Source organism: Gobio gobio (genome assembly GCF_949357685.1).
Source record: "Gobio gobio genome assembly, chromosome: 5".
In the NCBI taxonomy this organism is placed as follows: Eukaryota; Metazoa; Chordata; class Actinopteri; order Cypriniformes; family Gobionidae; genus Gobio; species Gobio gobio.
In genome coordinates, this window is record NC_137101.1 from 27,565,357 (window position 1) to 27,590,093 (window position 24,737).

The 24,737-nt window shown below is 36.3% G+C and overlaps 1 protein-coding gene across 1 annotated transcript in view; it reads left to right on the forward strand.

The window, feature by feature from the left end:
- celsr1a (cadherin EGF LAG seven-pass G-type receptor 1a) overlaps positions 1–24,737 on the forward strand; it is a gene marked incomplete at its 5' end in the record, with an annotated part of 100,156 nt that overhangs the window by 4,650 nt on the left and 70,769 nt on the right. The gene's annotated exons all lie outside the window — the stretch shown is intronic.

Below are 24,737 nucleotides of genomic sequence, written 5' to 3' on the forward strand. Positions count from 1 at the left end.
TAACCATTAACACTGCTTATTTGACCTCTTCACCTCGAGCCCAGGGGAAAGGAAACGGTCCTAAAAGGAAAACATGTGACAGAGCTCTTAGCTAGATTTGAACGTCTACTGAATTTAATGATGTGTCTCAAATTCAGCCATCCTCAGAAATGTAACAAATGTTTTTCGATCATGAGCTAAAAGAAGACAGCTTAGACAGAACATACGGATTTTCCATCTAGTATTTGCTATGTTAAGCTATATCAGTTTAGAAATTGCTTAAATGCGTTTCTGTTTGCTATTGGTCAAACTTAAGGGTTTAGTTCCAAACTTAAGTTGTCGTTGCCGTTCAAAACCCATAAGATTTTGTTTACTATTCGAAACACAAATTAATATATTTTTAATGAAACCTGAGACGTTTCTGTCCATCCTTTGAAAGTCCAGGTAAACAAAATTTAGAAGATCCCAAAAAAAAATCATAAAATGAACCCATATGAATTGAGTGGTTGTCTTGTGAAGAGATGTGATCACTTTATATGATGAACAGATTTATTTTAGAAGGGACAGAAATCTCTTAAATTATGACTTTCATAAAAAAGTCATAATTTATGACCCTGGACCACAAAACCAGTCATAAGTCGCACAGGTATATTTGTGGAAATAGCCAACCATACATTGTATGTGTCGAAATTAACGATTTTTCTTTTATGCCAAAAATCATTAGGATATTAAGTACAGATCATGTTCCATGAAGATATTTTGTAAAAATCCTACTATAATTAAAATATTAAACCTAAAATATTTCGATTTTTTTTGCACCCTCAGATTCCAGATTTTCAAATTTGTATATCTCAGGCTCAGCCAAATATTGCCCTATCCTAACAAACCATACATCAATGGAAAGCTTATTTATTAATAAAAAATAAATTCGAAAAAATGAATAAATTCGGTTAGTGTAAGGTTAAGTTGAGGTTAGGGTTTTATTTACACTACTAAGCCTAAGTAGTAAACATTGATTTTAATTTGAACTAATCAGATTTATGATTTTGTCCTGGCAAACAATAAAACAGGCATTCATACATACATAACCCAAGGAACCCAAGGCATATCTAGGGACCAAAAATCATAGACGCTGCATCCCAATTCGCATACTATCCGTACCAAATAGTATTCGAAAAACAAAAGAATTAGTATGTCCAAAATCTTAGAATGTTGAAAAGAGTAAACCAAAGATTCCCGGATGGTTTACTATTTCCGGTCACAATTCCAAGTGCAGATCGATGCGCACTCGAACGGCTGATATTCCCCACAACCCATTGCGAGATGGACTAGGATTCGATTAGAACTACAAACGCGGATAAAAAGTGTTAAAAAACTACAAACATGACGGTTACGCGAGTCTGACGGTTAAGTAGAGAGGATTAGATAAAGGGGTTTGATTGAGCAATTATCAGTATTTAACCTGACGAAAAGATATTTCTTCAATGTTAGCCACATTATATTTCACCATTGTGAACTTTTGTAATGATATATTTGGCCATTAACTTTGCAAACACATGAGAGGAGTCTCTGCATTAAAGACCCACGAATGGCAGATCAACGTGTGACTGCGCTTCTCTCCGAAAGGAAATTAAATTGATTGTGGAGGATTTGAACTGTGACGATGATTGACAGGGCAGTATAAACGGTGACAGGCTGCACGTAACTAAGCAACAGAGTCTGTTAAAGATGACAAAGTAGTATGTCCCAAAGCTTGCATACTCTTCTGCTACACACTCAAAAGTATGTACTTTTTCTTCACAAAAAGAGTACATACTTTTAAGATGTAGTATAAGTAGGCGAATTGGGACGCAGCAAGAGACTTGGGAATGGGCTCTTTTGACCTCCTGGAACCTCCTGGAACACCCTAGTAACCACATAGCAACATGTTAAAGCCCAGTCAAAATAAATGCATAGCAGTGCCCTAGAAACCACCCACTGAGCCACAGAATGGCGAGTTTTGCAAGGGCAAGCACCACTCACACTGTGTTCACAAAATATAAAAAATATAATTTTATCACATTTTTATGGTTATTGCTACCTGGTTTCTTAACGTTTTAAGTGGGAATTCCTAGAACTCCATATTTTTCAAGTCTCCAGTGATTTTCTCCTTGATCTGAAAATTACTTTTATTGGTTTAACTTAAACTAATATTTTGGACTCGAAATAAAACCAGTTACTTTAAGTGTTTCCAAACGACTCACTTTTTTTGTTTAGTTTATGGAACACTATGAAGACACTGTTATCTTTCACTCCTGAACAGGTGTCTTCCTTATCGACTAAGTTTTAATTATTTATCCAAGTACTTGGGGACACACAAGAAGTCCCAGATATGCCCCTGATAAAAGCAAGTTAACATTCTAGTCAAAACAAGAGCCTTTCTAGCCTAAAACAACACCAGTTTGCACAGCAAACACGACGGAGTGAGGGCTGTGTGTTTGAAAAGTAACCTAATCTCTCTTATCTGTGTCTGTTAACATTCAACAAGGCTTTTCCCGAATTGAGGGGTGTCCTCTGCAAAATTATACTGTTTTTTTTTTTTTAGCCCTGCACCTTTGTGCTTTGTTTCTCTGGATCAATACGGGTGATAAGCCATCTGTCGTAGCCTCAAGATAGATGGAGCCAGCCGTCATTTGTACTGGTGAAATTGAATTTCCAAACTTTTTTGATGTCTTTATCTTTCGATTATGATCCATGTCACATCCAAAGAGAGGAGGGGAGGCGATTCATCACATCTAGCCAGTTTCTTCCTCTTTTTCCCCTGCAGTCAGCGCGCTAAGCTTGCCGATACACGTAGACTCTTTCAGTGGGGTGAGCTTCTGCCCGTGGGCCACTGCGTCTGCGTCTAATGTAGATGAATGTAGTCCACTCAGTGCTGCAGGACTAACATACTTTGACTATTCTACATTGCATTGCTAAACTCTCTGAACTTGTATTTCAGTTGGGACTTGAAGACTTAGCTGAATATCCAATGAAACCATTTCTTGTAATTTAAAAGTTGAGGTTTGTAGATTTTATGTTTGGGACCACATGGATTTGGTAAGTTCAGCTTACCAAAAGCGTACAGACGGACAGACGACAACATTATCAAAATGATCACACAGATCCGCAAAAACGACTAAAGATGCTGTATTATTCATGCCAGGCCTGTAGTTGGCGATGTCACTTTGTAAAGAAACACTACGCACCTATAGACTGAACACATAACACATGCCGTCACCGCTTTCACAAATTCGTGTTTTTGCCGTTTACATGGAGACAATAACGGTATAAAACTTTCGAAAACTTTCACTTTAAAACCCGTTTTCAAAAGTTAGCATTTCCAGGCCCCCAAAACGCTGTTGACGTGTAAATGAACTCCCAAAAAGAGCATACAAAAGGTTCCATTTTTATTTGAAAATGGTGTCGTGTAAACGGCCCCTTATTTACAACTTCGAAACATAATTTTTACAGTATGTGGAAGAAAATCTGTGAAATTCTGCAAAACCAATATGAACACAGTACAATAGATTGAGTTGAGCTGCAAGACTGAAGACAGTTTTTAAAATTTTAAATGATAAACTTAAACCAAATGATAAATTAAGTGATTTTTAGCCTAGTATTTTATTTATTTATTTATTTATTTATTGCTGTCTCTGCATCTTTTAAATGTGTGTATATATATATATATATATATATATATATATATATATATATATATATATATATATATATATATATATATATATATATATATATATATATATATATATATATATATATATATATATATATATAGTTATAGTTATATATCTGTAGTTATTAAACATTATTAAAAATGCTACTAGTGGCTACTATGTATGATTTTGATTATAATGTAATCTTTTAAAATGCCCAATGAACATAATTAAAATATGTAGTTGAAGACTGTTCTTAATTTATGAAATATTTTTGTTAAAAAAATTATTATAAAGTAGATTCTACATACATTTTATATACATATACAATATACATTTTATTCCTAAAATAATTAGTACCATATAAAGGTGAAACTATTATATTATTATTTGCTACTTTGAGGTGTGCTCTTATATGAGATATAGTTGAAAAATATCATAATGTTACATCTACCTCATGATGGAGGCAAATGTAACATTCAGACTTTTTGTATTTATTAAATTCATTGTGATGCTCAAGTCTTTCACAACGAAAACACGTGAGGCAGCACATTCACTCTGTGAATGATGGAAATCGGCAGGGCTTTACTGAATTCTGCAGCTGTCGATTCCCTTCAGGCCTGCCTGTGAGTAAATGGGGTAATGAGCTGAGTAATTTGTTTGCAATGACTGTTATGAATGATATGCAGCGATATGTAGGCTAAATGTAAAACCAAAACCTGTTCACAGATTCACAGATCTGATATGCTAATTAAATTGTCGAAAAAAGTCAATTATTTTGTGCAAGGGCCACTTTACTGAAGTTGACGTGAATTGGCTTAAGTTGTAGAAGCTGTTTCTGTGTGGTTCATGTGTGTATTGTATGTTGTGTGAGCAGACGGGGTCAGAGTAGGGCTGGCCAGTTGTGTCCTCAGATCTGCTTTCTGACATGTACACAGCAGCTGTAAGAGAGACAGACAGAGACTTTAATCACTGTAAAACTGCCCTAAGCACTGCACTGCCTGTCCCCTGTCATCTACATGTCATTACCATAGGAGATCTCCACTCCAGGTGTGACTGTTCTTCTGCCTCATATACACATGACCCTCTGACCTCTGAGGTCACAAACATGCTGTGGGTGTCACTCTGTCAAACATACTTTGTTTAAAAGGACGAAACCCACTCAACAGAATATCATTCCTAAAGTATGGTTGAAATAGTAATAGAAAGTGATATGAAATTATAGTTCCGTATCAAGAAGGTGCAAGTGATACTTTCCCATGCAAAACTCACTGCCGCAATGCTAAGCTGTTTGTTTTTTTCTTAATTTAGATTAGGTTGTGTTAGTTTTCACCTTATCTTTTTTTTTTCAGAGTTTTCTATGGTTTTTATTTTAGACTTAAAGGGATAGTTCACCCAAAAATGAAAATTCTGTCATCATTTACTCACCCTCAAGTTGTTCCAAACCTGTATGAGTTTATTTGTTCTGCTGAACACAAAATCAGATATTTGGAAGAATGTTTGTAACCCAGCAGATAGAGCAACCATTGACTTCCATAGTAGGGAAAAAAATACTATGGTAGTCAATGGTTGCTCTATCTGCTGGGTTACAAACATTCTTCCAAATATCTGATTTTTGTTCAGCAGAACAAATAAACTCATACAGGTTTGGAACAACTTGAGGGTGAGTAAATGATGACAGAATTTTCATTTTTGGGTGAACTATCCCTTTAATATTTTAGGGCTGCCAATGTTGTTCTAACTGGTAACATTTAATTATGTCTAAAGCATTAAATGAATCATGTTTATTGCAGGCGGAAAAGGTTTCAAGTTTTATGATGTACCAGGTATAAAAAAATATATATATAATTAATTTGATGCCATATATGTTGTATTAGTTTTGAAGCCATGGAAATGTTTTTTAGTTTAGTTTAGTTTTTCCCAGTTATGTTAGTTGTTATGTTGACCCCCCCCCCAGTTAACGGTAGTGTTTAGTTAATGATTTTAATAACACTGGTTCACCACCCAGCATCTTTGATGTTCCATCCTGATCTCATGAGAAAACTTGACCATTTTACATTTTGGCTAATTGGTATGAATTTGTATTTGTATGGATTCGAGTCATACGGAAATGTACAGGGGTCAATGACATGACGTGCATATATTTTTGTGTCCAAGTGCATTATTTCCTTTTAAAATAATTTGATAAGTTCATGACATTTATCACTTTATTCTATATTCATTTTTAGTACATTTAAATAATACATATTATTTTATGTTTTGTTATATTAAATCCCCAAAATGTCAGGTTGTGCAACTGTCCGAACAAATGAACAGACTAAGGCCACATCCACACGAAGTCAGAGCTTTCCCTATCCGATCTTTTTTTCCCCTCGTCTCAAGAAATATCTGCGTACACACAATACCACTGAAACCGACTCAAAACTATGTAGTATACATGCCAGACCAGTATGTGGCACTGTGATTCTGCCACAGAAATACACCAAAAACAGAGAAGAAGAGCAATGGTAGGAAGTGAGGCAAAATCTCACGATAAAATAACAATAAATAAATTTGCTACTTACCAGATTGTGTTTTATTAGTGCCTACAACTACCCCAACCCTAAACCTACCCTTACAATAATGCAAATATAATAATTAAATGAAGCAATATTGATGTACACATGCCCAGTGCCCGTAGTTGTATCCCTTCTAGTCTTTCCCATGCGGGAAGTGGTGTGATGACATCACTGTTTCACAAAATATACGGATTGGCTGTATATGATAAAAATATCAGTTTCATGCTCCCAGAATGCCGGATCCGTGTGGACGAAACGCTTATTCGGTACAACATTTATACATATACAGCTAAACGTGTTTCCGTGTGGACTATTTAAAATGGTGTCTTAATAAAAAAAAAATGGCATCATTTTAGGTTTGAACCCATTCATATTATTATCAGTAGTTTTAAAGCTGATGATATAATTGAAAAACGTTTGTCCAGCAATATTCTCAAATGTCAAGATGGCACTGCACACAGGAACTACAAACATGCTCTTTTATTATGAATTGACAAGGTAATAACAGTAAACATGATAATGCATCATCCAGAGGAGCCCAACTGATCTGTGTGGCAGAGTGAAAAAGTTTGTATAACTTTCAAATACTGGTAAAAAATGCTGGTTTCAAGTATGGGTATAGGTTCACTTTCCATGTCAGGTGGTACAACTACAGTATATACATGCAACTATTTGGTTGTACCGCCTGACATAAAAACTGTCAAAAAATTAATATAAACACTTTGAAATCTTATTTAACAACTGAAACTTGTTTAAACACATTGTTCTTGTAAAAATACGCATTATATCAGTTTTAAAAATATTTATTTGTCAATGACCCTCACCTTTCAGTAAATATCTAAACATGAAGGTCCATTCCTAAACCTAACCCTCAGTAGGATGTAAGCAGATCGTATGAAAATGTACGAATGAGAGACTGTACAAATGTAAGAGTTAATAGCCATGAGACTGTGGACATTGTTTTCTCTAGATGCGAACACCATGTTTCATTGCTGAAGTTGGGTAGACATAACAAAAAGACTCAAGGTCTGTGTAGTTTAAACAAACTCAGTTTTATTGAAACTTTTCACTTTACTTGCAGTGCTACATCTGTCCCTAGTGTCTGTTGAAACTGTTATTAGATTACTGAGGCATACTATGTCAGCACTGTTCTCTTACCCATCTTTTTTTTGGTGCAGTTCCTCTTGAACATTGCCCTTTATTAACAGACTGGCAAATGGCCTCTATGTATCTGATACTAGCAATTTTGGCTAACCGCAGGTTTCTTTAGAATTTGTTCATGTTTCTAAAGGCCTTCAACCACATTTTCAAGAGAGATGAAGATCAGAAATCCTCCTCCACCTCACATTCCTGCACTCTGATAGCGGAATACAGCCCGAGACTGGGAAACCTGAACATTAATTAAGCTAAAATAACAGAGCGAGCTGTCTGCATCTCTGTTAAATGAGCAGGAAAGGAATTTGATTCATGTTTAATCTTGCAAACTCATTTGAAGGTGGAGAGAGAAGACAGAGACAGCGATGAGGTCTCGAATCAGTGCCAAGAGGGGCAAACAATAACCGCTCCAGGTTTGGGTCATTCGAGGGTAGTTTACATGAAAATATGGGTCAGCATTGTGTTTTAAGAAGAGCCTTTGTGCTCTAATTATATGGTTTTGTTTAAGCTGTAATGTTTTCAGGCCTCGTTTTCTTTTGACTGATAATGAATATCTGTCGGCATATTCTGGTTTAAATGCTTATGCTCTGCTACAAAAAGCAATTTCAACTTGCTCTGATTGTCAAAAGAAACAAAAGTCTGTTTACAGTGACTTACAATGGAAGCTAACAATGGAAGTGTAAGTCATTCCAAGGGGCTTAAATCAGAAGCAGTGGGACTACTGTTCTGAGTTGAAACTTTTCTGGATGTGTACTACCAACGTATTTCTTTTGGGTGGAGTTTGCTCAATGTAAACATTACTTTGTGGGTAGTTATGTCCCTTTTGGTATACGAATCATACCTGGTTTTTACTGGTTGAACAGAATAGAGTGAAAGATTAAATATAACCTAACCACAGACAAGTTTCAAATTCATTTTTATAGCACTTTTCACAATGCATATCGCTTCGAAGCAGCTTTAGAGAAAATGCATGTCTACATTACAATTAAGTGTAATCTGTTATAAGAGTGACTTTATTATTCTAGTCTTAAATTAAAACTTATAATTTTTACATCTTGCTATATTTGCTAGGGTGCAACATGTCAGTCAGGCCAGTTGATTTTTACTTGCCCTGCTTGCAAAATTTTTTTTATATTTAGCAGTGCATTATATTTACATTACATTGTATATTTATATTTTTAATCGAATGTTAGGTATACTTTACAAAATGTGTTGTTCATTTTGATTACAGACAGAAGCAAAACATTACAGAATGCTATTTAGTTTCATTGTATTTTAACATGTAGGACCCACATTATATTGAGTGCCTTTAACTATGCAGTGACATTTAAATTAATATTTTGATACAGTGCACAATTTCTTGCACTTTTGTTTTATATATAAAAAATCTATAATTACACTTCCTGTATCCCAGCTAAATATCAGCAGCAAAAATGCTGTTTTGAGATACAACATGAACACAGTATGTACATTGTAATAAGCATTTTTTTTATATACTGTAAGTATAGTAGTCTTTCTTTAGTATTTTTGCCTTGCTTCCAGAATCTAAAAATTCTTAAATCAAGATGCATTTACTAGATAAGTAAAATAGCATAAGATATCGTCTTATTTTTTTTTTGCTTTTTTTTGAGTTTTTGCTTAAAACAAGCTAAATTATCTTCCAATGGGGGTAAGACAAATAATATTAATTCAAACAAAAAATATATATTTTTCTTACACCTTTTACTTTAGAGGAGACAAATATCAGACCCCCGGAGTCTCTAGCTAAAGAAAAAAAATCTGAGCACAGTGTGATGATGATGATGATGATGATGATGATGATGAGATCTCTTCTAAAACTTTAAAGGACTACGAGTGTAAAAATGTTTTTGTCTGAGGAGACAAGAAGCAGGAGACTAGAGCAAAAGTCTCCATTTGATGTTAAAGTAACCTCGTTTTTGTCTAGGAGAAACATTTGAGATGTCAACAATATCTTCATTTAAATTTTTCTTTCATCTGGGTTGTCTTGGACCCCAAACGTTCCTTTAATTAAATGAATGGATTTTCCTGTAAAACTCATGGAGCTACACCTCGCATCTAGCTTGACCGGTGCAGTGGAGGCAACTTGGAATATAAATTACAGGCCTTTTTTCTCAAGAAACGCCTTCTTGGTGCTTGTCTGAAAATGGCATCTCCCTCAGGCAATAATACTGAGATCTCAACCACAGGTAACTCCACCTGTGGTCTCCAGAAATGTCACAGATGTTTAATGATGTTCTACACCCCTTTGCATTGAATGTCTTCTGTGAAGAACTTCTGCCCATTCAGAAAATTTATAGTCTTCTTCAGACAATCTTAAAAGCAACTTCCTCAAACTCAACAGAAATCTGAAGCGCTCTTGAAGTGACAGGAAATCCTACAATGCATAGAATCACTGAATGGCGGCTTTCAATGAAGAATGATATATAAACTTTCCGCCTCTTTGTAGATTTTCTAAGCCTCTTTAAGAATACTGCGAACTCTCGCCCAGGATTAAATGGCTGTTTGTTCAGACCGAACGCTGGTTGGGAAGTCCGGACAGGTTGAGTAGTCATCAAGGTGCGTTTTTTAACCGACTAGGCCTGACCTGTGAGCTCGGGTGAAGTGGAGGTCCCATTCTCAGGGGTTAGATTTAGTCCGACGGATCAGACGCGATCCAGATCTGTGATTCCCCCGGCTGGAAGTCGGAAGGGGAACCTGTTCGCGTGTAACACGACACACTTTCCGCTCTATCCCGACCCTATTCTGCTGCACATAAAAGATGTCTTTGTCCTTCACACTAAGGAGCTAGAAAAGCATCTATTTCAGCCAACGGCCAAAAAGTGTGACATTACATGTGTCCAACGGTGACCGACTCTACGTTCGTAGAAATATACTCCAAAGGCCATCCATGCAAAGCATTTAGGGATTATGAGGGAAATTAAAGTTCTTTTTGCTTTCAAAGACTTTCCTGTTTTCACTCAGCATGCATGAACTAGCACACGCTTTTCTACAATGACTAGCCTGTAATTCAATAGCATTGTTAATACCGATGTATGACAATGCCACTATATAATGGAAGCATGCATTTGATAGCAAACTTTGCTGTTCTACTCAACAGTTTGAGCAACATGCTCTTGCTGTTGGGATGTTTTCAATGGGCAAGAACTTCGAGAAATGTGATACTTGGGCGGCCATCCAATATGTTTTAAGCTGTGCATTGTGGGTAATATTACATTACACTGATAAACACAAGTGAGTGTTGTCAAAAAATCGCCAGACGAAACACAAGCTGAAATCATTGATTTCAATGCGATATTGAAGGGTTTTACGAACGATTTAGCGACACAAATTCATTCTGCTCGTGTTTCATGAATGAGAACCAATCAGAGTTCGAAATTAAAACCACTCAGGGTATATTTTCTAAAAAATAATCCTCATTTTAATACTTTTAAAAATAATAATTACATTTGATAAATTAAGATATGGAAATATGTATCTTTGTTATTGGATATTAAATGTGTGCAATGTGTGTAACAAATGGAATTGTTACAAATAGGAAATTCTCAAGTAATTCTGTTTCATAAATTATAGAATTTAAATTCTTTAAAATAACAGTACATTTTTGTGTGTTGAATGACTGGTTGGTAAAGTTTGACCAACTACTTTTGTCTTGTAGACTAAAAAGGTATTTTTGGACGCTGGAACCAAAATGTTGTACTGCCTGAGGTTTTGAAATGTATACCAAGGTATACAACTGTACAAACAGCCTTGTTTTCGTCCATGTCAAATTCTATCCTTACACAAGTCTTTAAGGCAATATCTGAGCAAGACGGCATGGAAATACTTGAAATGTCATTTTAGCCAAGTGCTAATGAGTAAAAGTTGTAGTTTAACCAAAGTCATGAGAGGCCTGCAGGGTGATTTGCATTTTTGTCTTCATTTTGAGACGCACTTTGTACTTTTTTAAACCTACAGGCTAAGCTTAGCAATCCTAGATGTATTGAATTTGTCTTGTCGTTTGGAGTAGGTGTCAAGTCACCATTTTAGAAACGCGTCACCTCTTACAGGGGGGATGGTTTCACCTCCCCCTGATTATACAGCCAATATAACCATTTTGTTCACGACCTTTCGCACCTCACAACGACGCTTGAAAACAAAGCTCTTCTCTGCTTGAATGTGCACTATTAAACATGAAGTCGCCGTCTCAAATTACATTTACATTAAAGCAGGTTCTGTTTCATGATGTAGGCAGATATTCTCACACAATGCTATTCTCTGTTCCGTTCGTAATCCGTGTTATTTGGAAAAATGATCTGTGCACCACTGTAACCTTGGCCAGGCCCGGTATTCTATTTATCTCTCTTCCCTAATGATAAGCTGGTTTAGTAAGCTTGAAGTGCAGGGGTCACTGAAGGAGAAATGAAAGATGCTATTTTTCATCATTTTCATTATAATGAAAAGTTCAACTATTTATAAATGTAATTATCCCATTTTTAGTTATTCTTTTTTAAAAGTAATAAGCATTTTGCTTAAGCTTTTCGCAATTTTACTTATAACGTGACATATTTATTGGGATAAACAGGTGGCCTCTTGTATGTTAGGCTGTATTTATCTATTTATTGTAGTCAGACGGATGTGTTATTATGGGAAGTACTGCATACTAAAGATCTTTGATCCTTACCTGTTTCCTAGCATTTTAGTGTTTATATGTGATTTATGCTCGTGATCTGCTCTAGGGTTTGGGGGTAAAACAGATCATGGGTAATAACCTCTATTTTGCTCAATGACATGTACTTAAAAAGGTCAGGGAGGTCACATCTGGCCTGACCAGTTCAGTTTAATGACTATAGTGCCAGTGTAGAGTCTTATCAATACTGACACTCAAGCTCTTAAAAGAGGTCATCTGGGTTTTCAGAACACACACATACATTGGGTTTTTGTGTTTTATGAGGGCTGTCCATAGACTCTAACTCTCCAAAACCCCCAAAAAACGTTCTCAGTTTTTCCAATAAAAAACAAAACAAAAAAAGTATTGTGTAGTATTATTTAGCCGTTTTCCTCATGGGGGGAACATTTTTTCAGGTTTTTCTATGCTTGTGGGGAATACCTGGATACACATACATATACACCAAAATGTAGGGAATGCCTGGACACACACATATACACCAACACACACGCATGCACACGCACACATGTCTGGTTTGCTATCTTTGTAGGGTCTCTCCATAGACGTAATGATTTTATACTGTACAAACTGTATATTCTATCCCTTTAGACTAAACCTACCCCTACACTTGCCCATCACAGAAAACATTCTGCATTTTTACATTTTCAAAATAAATAACTTAGTATGACCTTTGTGTGGACATTTTGCAACATAACTTAGAGTTTACCAGAAGTCCACACACAGTCTTTTGGTGATTCTCAAAAAATTAATGGCCTTTTATACATTAAATTAATCTCAAGTTGGTTCAGTGGTCAAAATATAAAACAAATAGAATGACAATCAAAGTGTTCATTTGAAATTAATTTAATAAATTAAAACCAAGATAAAATGACAGAAAATAAATAAAACTGAGTATAAATATTATAGTTATTTTCATTTTAAATGTAGTTAAAAAAAATATGTTAAGAATATGTCCAGGTCATATTTATACCGAAAATTTCTAAATAAAATGTATAAAAAGGAAATAATACAAAAAATAATCACGATTAAATAAATGTAACCATTAATTTTCATTACTGTACTGTAAAAAATATAATTGTCATGCAGTAAAATATATATTTGAAAAGCTTTTATTATATTATTTTAATTGTGAAGTATTAATACGTAATGGTAGTATTTTGTTGTACTGAATAACATTTTGGCAAAATGATTTTCGTTCCTGTATTGGAGTTATGAGAATGTGTTTTTTTCCCCCACATTGAAGTAATGAAAATTTGGGGCGTGATCATTTTTTAAATGTATTGATATTGATTCATTCTTATTAACTGTTCAGTTAAACTCCTTGATGGTGCTGTTTAACCATTGCTGACCTCTTTATTTACATTTCTGTGTTCACGTTACGGAAGTGTCCTGTGGGCTTTTCTTCAATGCAAATAATCTTCTAAAAAGGAGAGGGGGAGGTACAAGGTTTCCATGTCAAAAGGCTTCACTTGCATGAATGTGGGTCGTCGTTGCTGGTGTAGGGGTCCGGCCCATTGTCCACACTATTGCTAGGTGTTGTGGACTCGTCAGGGTGTCTCAGTTCACAAAGCTGTTAATGGACTGACAAGACAATACATGAAATCTGGAAGGGTTTCCACGGTCGTGGTACATTTAAATTGGCCATGAACTTTGGGGGTGTCAGAAGTTTTGTTGACTGTCTGCAGGTTCTCCTTTAATATGTTAAAAGGAATCACCTCTGTGTTAATCATTTGTTGTTGAACGTTAGGTTTAATGTGTACTGTGCAGTTTGGGCTCTAGACTGACAGATGTCTTTTATGCCTGTTAAAGTCAACCGGAAATTAAATATATATTCACATTTTTTTGTTTGTTGTCAATCTTTCATCAAAATGTAATATATTTCTCCACCTCAAGCAACATTTCCTTTCTGCTGATGTAATCAGGGCTGTGTGGGCGGAGAAACATAATATTGACCAGTAAAATTGCAGCCTCTCATACATGATCCAATCAAATCCCAGTGAGTAAAATGAAGCCCACCCTATATTATTACCTTTAACATTAAGCCAGTTAAATGCATTGCAAATTACATTAAATTAGAAGATAATACAAATTGTTTGACTAATCGCATTTATTTTCACCAACAACCAATCAAATTAACCCTTTGCTTCTTCTGTATACTGCCATAGTTGATCTTTCAAATGTCATGGCTGTGTCCTTTCTTTGTCATTCCCTTCACCATAAGCAGATGTCCCGGCATGTGTCCCATGTCTGGTCAGCTGAGGCAATTTAACAGACCCTTAGTCATCTTTGTGATGTTAGGAATGAGTTTTCTATACAGCGACAGATGCAATAAATGCATTGGCATTCTAAACATGTTTCCTACATGAGCTCTTTCTTTCTCTGGAGACTCAGAGTTCTCAGTTGTTTTATTTATCTGTCAACTACTGTATGTCTTCAGATTTTTCAGATATTTCTATAAAGACGTAAAAAGTCCATTGTAGAGACACTAGAATAGTACAAAATTAATGTTGATAGCTGCTCAAATAATTTGGTTTTGGAAGAATTTTGACACAAAACGTTTGAGTTCATGATCAAACGCAGATTTCCGCACATCTGAACACAGTTTAAGACATCCTTGAGTCTGTTTGAGACATTATTGATATTTATTTTGTAGACTCTGTTGGAGTCAACAATGAATGATGAAATGTGACCCTGGACCACAAAACCAGTCATAAAGGTAAATTTTTTAAAATTGAGACGTATACAACACTTTCTGTGGGTGCAAAAAAATCGAAATAGTGATTTGTTTTTCTTATCTAAATTCTTTCATCATTCATTGTTGTGCACACTGACTGCAAGTATAGGCTAAATGCATTATTATTACTACCATGATGACAGTGCCGCACATCGCATGCCAATCCCCCCCCCCCCCTCTCTCCCTCTCTCTCTGTGTGTGTGTCTTTGTTGTTCTTCCCTAAACTAAATGTAGCATGTGTCAGCATCCTGTTATCCTCCTTACAAACCCACCCACCCACCCACCCACACACACACACACACACACACACACACACACACACACACACACACACACACACACACACACACACACACACACACAGACACTCCGGACAGTGTCATGGTGACTGCTGTGCTCTCTTAGTCATTTGGCTCAGTTGCTCTGTGTTGGCTCTGAATCACCCTGAAGTGAAATGTTGCCATGCAGTTCTCAAAAAAAAAAAAAAATTTCATTGTGAGAAAATCTTACTTTGACTCATCAGGATTTATGTGGACATGTCTTCTGGCAATTTAGCTTGGGAACGTTTTATTCATTTTAATTAGTTGATTTATTTGGGAAGATTTGTTTTAACGTTGTCAGAAGCCAAATATATATAATTATATGTACTGATTTGTTATGTTATGTTTATTAAAATGACCTGTAAAACTGAATTTACACAAAATTACATACAATTCAAAAAACAATTTTAAAAATTTGTTTTTTATTCATTGGTAAGACTATCAGTAGAACTGTAGAATTGACAATGGGTGGAATGAACATGTCATTATTGGGTCAATTGGGTCATGCCAATAATTTCATCATGGACACTTATTGTCCTGTCTTACAGAATATATCGATCTTTATATATCGATCTGTCACTGATAAAAAGTTTACAAGGATATCCATGCACAACCAAATACATATTTAGTATTTATTACAGTTTTATCACCTAAACATCATTTTCATGAGTCTAAATATATTTTTACGTTTAGTGAACTCTGTCATGCAGGGAAGTGTACAACAAATAAATACTCATGCGGAAATCCGGTCATTCCTGTTGTATGGGCTAAAAATAGGAAGAAATTGGATGAGGGGGAGTTGTGAATGAGGGTACGGAGAGATATTAGATCCCTAAGGAGGAGAGGACAGCAGGGCAGGAGTTAACCTGCTCATTCAGTCAAGGGTTAGCACCGGTGATCTGTGACCATGCGGTCACTAAGATGCTAAACGCACATGGCCCAAACTTGTAACACACCCTCTCTGAGCAGTCCTGTGTTTCAAAACCTGAATACAAAGCATTTTTTTGGGCACGGAATGTCCAAATGTAGCTTTTTTGAGTATCATAGGTACAATTTGAACAATCAAATGACTAAAAATGCTGGGTTGGCAGTTCACTCGGTTCTGAAACACAGGAATGCTGAGAGAATTGTTGTTCAAAATGTTTCAATAAATACACAAGGGCAATTCTGCGCAACTTTCTATTTCTTTTCACGAGACATTAAAGACATTACAATCCCTCGCTGTAAAATAAAGGTAACACTTTATTTTAAGGTGACGTAGTTACATGTTACTACATGTATCTACTGTAGTAATAACAGTAAATTATGCATAATCACAAGTAACTAACCCTAAACCAAACCCTAACTGTAGCTCTATAGTAAGTACATGTAGTCAATTAATATTACTCAGTACTTATTTGAGTAAGTACAATGTTACTATGTCACCTTAAAATAAAGTGTAACCAAAAAAAACAGTTGCATTGACGGCATGTGAAATGTGTCAGAGGGCAATTAAATAATAAGCTAGATAGCGGAATGATAATAACATAATAATAGCGTAGATATTTGAAGATAACTCTATCATGCCCTTGAGTATTGAAGTTTGTTACCTCTACAGTAACTCCAAAACACACATAAGTGTGTACTTTGGTATTGCGCTTACAGTGAGTTGATGTATAGTGTACGTATAGTGCGTTTCCGACCTAGTAGATAGTTAAGTTTTGTCTTCAAAGTTACCCACCCATGTACCTCCTCATGATTCTTAGTGCCAACAAGTGTATCGGTTGCAATGTCATAAGATCTCTCTCTCTTTTTCTCTTTCTCTCTTTCTCTCTCTCATTCTCGCTCTTGCCACAGCGGTGTTTGGTTACGGACATTGTTAAGCCTGGTTACTGATAAACAGGGTGCTTAGTTACCAGCCCCCGGATGGTTGGCTCTTTTCAAAAGGAGAAAAAAGCGTTGCCCGGGGAAAGCAGGAACTTGTGTACATTTGAAAAAAAAAACACACAAAAAAAAACTGACGAATTAGGAGGCAATGTGGAGACATTTCCATAGTCGTTACGAGCACGCAAGGCAGTATTGCCCCTCTTTTACTCAGTTGCCCTCGGCCTATTTGGAAAAAAACCACCACCCATAAACTGTTTAATGATGTACTACGTCCACCACTGACTGCTTTATTATAGAAGCAGTGGTAATTGCCATGAGAGACATTCAGTGTTGTTGATGAATACACTTGCAGAATCTTGTGATTTGGGAATGTTGTGCCTGTGTATAATTTTTTCTTTGTGGTCTACTTGCAGAAGTGGCTTGATATACAGACACATACCACTCATTCCTTACATAATATCTTTTATCTGCTTTGGAAACAATGTAAAATATGAACCAAAGACTGTACAAGTGTGGTCATAATTGAAGTTTTCATACCTAATTAGTCACACGCACATTTAAAAGATTTTCCCTCCTCACAGTTCACAGTCGTAAACTTTTTTTAGTTTGGACTGGAATTTAGCTGACAAATATTTAATAAATTATTAATACATTCATTAAAAAGTTAAGCAGATGGTGTCACACCATGCCGCAGCAGTTCTTTCTAAATTGGACGCATGAAAACGAAAGTTCGTCAAGTAGTGCAAGTGCGTGGAGTGCGTCAAAAACACTCCACACCACATCCAGTGTAGACAGTTTTACTGATTATAATGGGTTCTATTTGATTTTGTCACACTACTCACATCTGATTTAAACAGGGTGTTAGTATTCCCTACTAGGAATTTTTCAGGATAGTTAGAGTGTTCTTGATGGTTGCTTACTCTTCCAAGTCAACAACCTATCCACATCAACTCTCTGTGATATGCTTGTCTCTAGATATTTCTTGGGTTTCTTTTCCAAGTAAATCTATGTGATTTTCTTGCCTGATTTTTGACAGTTGCACACGATTCTGCCTGGGATAAAATGCCTGTTTTTCCAATTGTGATATTAAAAATCCCAAGGTTAGTCGCAAGGAAAATGACTCTTATGGGCCACTTTTTTAGTGAATAATAATAATATTTCAAATAAAAAACCAATTCCCAAAACAAATGACTCTTTTGATCTAATTAAAAGTTCCAAACGACGAGTTACCAGTTTGAATAAAACACTGCCGTGAATAATTTACAACATTAACAGAAAGAGAATTTCTTTCATATGCAAGCAACATAGACACTATTACTGAAATTCAACCAAATCAATCAGAATTGAAACAGCCCTATATATAATTGCTTAGAAAAGCAATAGGCCGCTTCCCCTCAGCAAGCCACACAATTTGAGGTATCAGTCACGTCTGTAGTACAAATGATGTGGGGTTTAATCCGTAGGCTTATGGGTTTGTTTAAATCTCTAACCCTAAGAATGTCCTAAATTAATGTTTTAGTTTTTTTTATAATAATGAACACCGTTAATAGTTCCAAAACACGTCATATAGACAGTATAGCTTACGCTTATTTTTGAATGGTCCTTTATATTTATCAGATATCAGTAAAAAAGTCCCTGATGACGTCTTAAAACTGTTGCCCTGAGGCTCGCTCTCAGGTTTTTGATGTTTTAATTGAGTTTTGGCTTGGCCCCTTTCTCTTTTTTAGCTGGTACTTTACTCCTGTGGAGCGCCGTAAACCCAATTCACCATGATAGCAGCAGACATCCATCTGAGCCCCTCACACCCCCAGTTTTACCACCCCTCTGAGAGGAGAACAAAGATTTTAACACAAGGGTTTTGAGTGGGGGGGATCTGGGGGGATTAAGGCCAAGAAGAGGCTCTACAGGGCAAGCCAGGTGCACTTTATTTTTCACTAGACCACAGCGAACCGCTCCGGATTCTTTCCTCGCACACATATGCCGCTCGTTCCTGAGACTTTATTGGGCCAGTCGGATGCTTTTACAAGAAGACTAGCTTGTTAATTAGGCTCAGTAGTGACGTGTTGGAGGTGCTGGAGGGTGATTTGTAATTTCAGTAATACGTTGAGAAGAAATGCAGATGGAAGGTAGGAAGGGAGATGAAATCAAAGAGAGAGAGGCAAATCAAAAAGCAAGAATTTAAGTGGTTTCCTTCATAATAGTCCTTTCAAGACCACTTGGACCTTGCTTACACTTGGAATTTGGATGGGTTTTCGTTGATCCAAACGCATATGAATGATGCTAAATACAGGTGTAAATGGAGTCTAAAACATTGTGAGTTTTCGTCCACTTCCAGAGGTAGTCAAAAACTCATTCACCGGATTGCTTTTGTAGTGTAGATGTGGTCAAATGCATTTGTACAGCCAAAAAAGTCTGCCTACTGACCTAATACATAATCATTGTAGGATGTGTTGTTAAAGAGTGATTCAAACTTCGCTGCATTGTACAAAAGGCACATGGATTACAGTCGAATTTGCAGCTGCTTTCTTTCTTTCCGTTTCATTCACTTCCTTTCCCAATCGCTTGTAAACCACCTAACAAGGGTTTGTTTAATCAGTACTATTTGTCTATTTCGCACACGGCACTGTCTTGAAAGTAGTGTAGAGTGTGACTAAATAACAGATGTTTTCAAAGAAGATGCTGATTTTAAGGATATGAACAAACCCAACACTATAAAAAATGCTGGATTGTATCAACCCATGTTTGGGTGAAATATGAACAAACCCAAACGTTGATTAAAACTTTTTTAAACCCAACGGTTGGGGATGTCCATATTTGACCCAAACACGGGTTGAAAAAACACCGCATTTTCTAGAGTGTTGCCATTGATAGTGGGTTGCAGGTGGTGTTAGGAGGGTGGGCAAAGAGCATTTTGTTTGTAAACTTTAATTGCTTTTGATTTTGTCACTAAAAGACATGGGCTGAAACTACACAAACTACAATGTTAGTTCTTAATCACTTAATCGCTTGTTTAAGGCTGTGTGAAAGTAAATCAGTTCAGCCCACAGGAAAACGAATATCAAAGCCTCCCATACCTCTCTTCCCCAAGGGTGCAGACTGTTTAGCCCTATTGCATTCTTAATTGGAGGAAGAATTCGGGTAATCCCACAAATCCATCAGGAACTTATGCCATTATTCACTCATTTATGATCTCTGTCTGGCTCTCGTCCTTATTGGGGGCTCTACTCTGTTGAGGACCAGGAAGATGAGAGCATTCCTTACACTTCTAATACACTCCTCTTTGCTCTCTTCTTCCTTCTGGTGGATTCCTTGAGTAGAGCTATAAATCACTCAAGTGTTTGGCCCAGTTAATGTTTGAAGACTTTTGCTCTGTCACTTCATAGTAAAGCACTGAAAGACAAAAAGACGGTTTTCTTTTGAGGTGAATTATTGCTTCTGTTCAAGTGCTCTTGAAGTTGGACCGTGTTGCCACATGTTGTCTTCTACCTGTGTGAGGAGTTTCATAAAAAAGGAGAGAATGAATTGTTGAGAACGTGGGGTGTGAACTAGAACAACAAGAAATCTGCTCACAGTTATTGCAATTATCACCGTCAGCTCTTTTCTTTACAGGTTTAAGATTTACAGTGCAAAAAATCCCTCGCTTAATAAAGGAGTGTCTTTGGTAGTAGATTTTAATACTGCCGAATATACTGTTAATGTAAGAAGGGTTCTTTTTAAACAACTTCACAGAGATTAAATCATATATGTACTCTATATATGTAAAAACTGACAAGTTTTTGGGTGCTAAAGCAAGTCTTTGTTTTTTTACTTTCAGCCAAAAACAGAAAGTGCCATTTAGGCCAACTTTTTTTAGATATTTTACTTTATAACGTGTTAAATATGAATATTTTTCTCACACAAATACATCACTTTGCTTCAGAATCACTTTGCCTTTATCGTATGGATTACTTTTATAATGGATGGGTGCCTTTTTTTGGGCTTCAAAGTTTGGACTGCCATTATAATGCTATTCTAATGCATGGATTAGCCAGGACATTTAAAGGGTTAGTTCACCCAAAAATGAAAATTCTGTCATTAATTACTTACCCTCATGTCGTTCGACACCCGTCAGACCTCCGTTCATCTTCGGAACAGAAATGAAGATATTTTAGTTGAAATCTGATGTCTCTGAAAGTCCTCCATTGGCTCAATGGCACTCTACACTCTCAAGACCCTTAAAAGGTGCTAAAGACGTCGTTACAAAGTCCATCTCACTACAGTGGTTCTAAAATAACTTTATGAATCGGCGACAATAGTTTTTGTGCGCAAAAAAACCCTAAATAACGACTTACATAGTGATGACGATTTCAAAACAAAGCATCATGAAGCTTCGAAGCGTTATGAATCACTGAGCCGAATGATGATTCGGATCGCGTGTCAAACCGCCAAACTGCTGAAATTTGACGATTCAAACCACTGAATCGACTCAGTGATTCATAACGCTTCGAAGCTTCTTTGACTTTGTAACGACGTCTTTAGTACCTTTTAAGGGTCTTGAGAGTGTAGAGTGCCATTGAGCCAATGGAGGACTTTCAGAGGCATCAGATTTCAACTAAAATATCTTAATTTCTGTTCCGAAGATGAACGGAGGTCTGACGGGTGTCGAACGACATGAGGGTAAGTAATTAATGACATAATTTTCATTTTTGGGTGAACTAACCCTTTAACTCCGATTGTATTCGTCTGAAAGAAGAATGTTATATACACCAAGAATGGCTTGAGGGTGAGTAAATCATGGGGTAATTAAAATTTTTGGGTGAACTAATTAAAGGGAATTCTTCACAAATAAGCTGTCACTTTTTCATTCAGAGCCTTGACAGACAGGTCTTTATATCACATGTCTCAATATTTGATCCTCACGTTGTATAGTGGTAACAGAAAATATCTTCAGATTTGAATTACAGCTGCTGGTCTCCGCTGACAATGTCGTTTTCATTTTTTTGCATATTCCTTACTCAAACACTTGTTAGCATCCCGTGATACATGGGTTATCATCGGTTACCTACCCACAGAGCTCGTAGGAACAAAGGAGCGTGTTCATGTCCACTGCATACAGAGCCAGAGTCCTGTCAGTATCCGAGCACTCGACTGCAGACGGACGCTCTGATAAACACAAGTACCTGGCCGCTAAATTACCGTTAGATATGAGAATCTAACAGTATCACTCGCAGAGGTTTTAAAACAGAACCCATTTAACTTAAAACTAAGGTAAAAATGACTGAAACTCACAGCCTCATCCGCATTAAAAAGTGTTAAGCTTCAGCTACTTTATGCCTTATTGTATATCTTGCTTCCAGAAAGCAAATTTCCCTTGCTGAATTGCTGATAGGCCTCTCCGACTCTTTTGTGTTGACGTGTAATGCGTTGTTATGATTCAGTCTGGTGCTTTTACCTCAGTGTCACAACGATGAGTTTATTTGCCTGGGGGCATGTTTGTATCACCGCATGCCACACTACTGTATCACCTGCTGAGCGTTTCAACAGGCCAGCTGCGTATTTAATTTTTCAATATCTGATTTCAAATCACATCCAGCATTCCGGTAATCTGTAGTGCTCTTTGCCAGAACAGAGACCAGCAGATTTTAACAGGAAACTTGAAGGAGCAATTCATTCATGGTAGGTGACTGCGTTGGTGTGCGATAATGTTTTATCAGTACAATGAGTCAGGTCAATGTAAGATACTTAAGAGCTGAATAAGATGGCATTCGTAAAAACCCGTTTGAATTCAATCTCTCAGACGCTGTCTTGACTTGGTTCTCACTAGAATGAGAGTGTCTGTTGACCGTTCTCATGTTGCTGGTTGTTGACCTCTGGCCCTTTTCAGTCTGAGTTTGTTCTACATGGTCAGGAGAAAACACCTGGTTTATAGATAAATCTGACTTTGCAGTGACAAGATGTTTATGGCTAGAATAGAATTACTGTTGCAAAGACAGCACTGCATTAATAGATTGTGAACGGAGGTTAAGTCTGGCGGTAGAACTGAGAAAATGTACTGGCTATAATTTTGTTTTATTGGCCAATGTATATATATAATGTATACATATATAGTGTTTTACATTATTATGTTTAGTTAGGGTTTCACTTAACTTTTCATGTACACTACACTTTATTTGTTTAGTTATTTATTTAAGTTTTAGTTATTTGAACCCAAGTTGATGGTGAGCCCACAAATATTAAACACAATATTAGGCAATGTCAAAATAGAGTTGTGCACATACAAAGTAAATCAATAAAATAAAATAAAATGAACACATTTTCTCATTTATCAAGAATCTTGATTTTTTTTAATTATTATTCTGATTTTAGTAAAAAGCACATCTGGAGAACATATGTGAAATAAATGTGCTATTTGGATTGGGACTGTTGCTCAACCCTCATTAGATAAAGATTGCATGTCACTCGCCATTAAACTTTTACTAATTTAATAGTAAATGAACATGACACTCTCTTTTAACTCAATAAAGATGGCATTTCCCACTCCCAGTCCTTCCAAACCTTTCCACTAATGCACAAAGAGCAGCACTGTGTGCCTCTATCTTGATGTGATCTACTGTCCTGAGGAACAGCTCAGTAAGCACATTTTGTCAATAATGACAAAGGGACAGATAAAGAATCTAGAAGCGATCAAACTATTAGTTCTTTAAACAGAGCCTTTAAACATTGTCTGCCTGTTCAACAGTATCTTTCCTCTTCTCATGCTAAAAGACAAAAGCAATGAAGATCAAGTTGTCTGTATCTTCATTTTATTTGTGGTGGAAAAAAAGAGAAATGGAAAGTGAATGTAAAAATTGAGGTGCTGCTTTGATTGTCTTTTTGGGGAATAAGTAACGTTACTCCGTGAGAAATACTTATCCAAAGGGTTTTGTCATGTTGTCATAACATGCTGAACATGTCGAAAACAAACAGGCAACCAAAGAACAGGTTGGTGCAGTGTACCAGAAATATAATGAGCCTGTTTCAAAGAGACACCGGCTACTGAAAACCCATTCCAGTAGTCTATCAGACTACAAATACATTTCAGTAGTTTGGAGGCTAAATCGACTACTGAAAAATCAGTTCAGTTGAAAATTAATTTCAGCAGTCTGAATGCTAAAGTAACTACTGAATCAATTTCAGTAGTCTGAAAGTGTAACTAACTCTAGACTGAATACTGAACATATGTTTCATTAATCCAAACAGTTGGCCAACTACTGAAAATCCAGTTCAATAGCCTGAACACTAGACAAGTTAAAATCAATTTCAGTAGTCTGGCAGCAAAACTAAATCTTAGATTAACTACTGAAAATTCATTTCTGACTATTCTGACTGATTCATTAAGACTAAATCAGCTTAAGTAGTCTGAAAGCAGCTAACTACTGCAACTTACTTTTTGTAGTCCAAACGTTAGAATAAGTAGTAAAATCCATTTTAATAGTCTGAACACTAGACTAACTGTTGAAAATCCATTTCAGTAGTCTGGACACTAGACTAACTGATGAAAATCTATTTTAGTCAGTAGTCTGAACACTAGACTAACTGATGAAAATATATTGCAGTAGTCTGAGCACTGGACTAACTGATGAAACTCCATTTTAGTCAGAAGTCTGAATACTAGACTAACTGAGGAAACTCCATTTTAGTCAGTAGTCTGAATACTAGACTAACTGATGAAAATCTATTTTAGTCAGTAGTCTGAACACTAGACTAACTAATGAAAATCTTTTT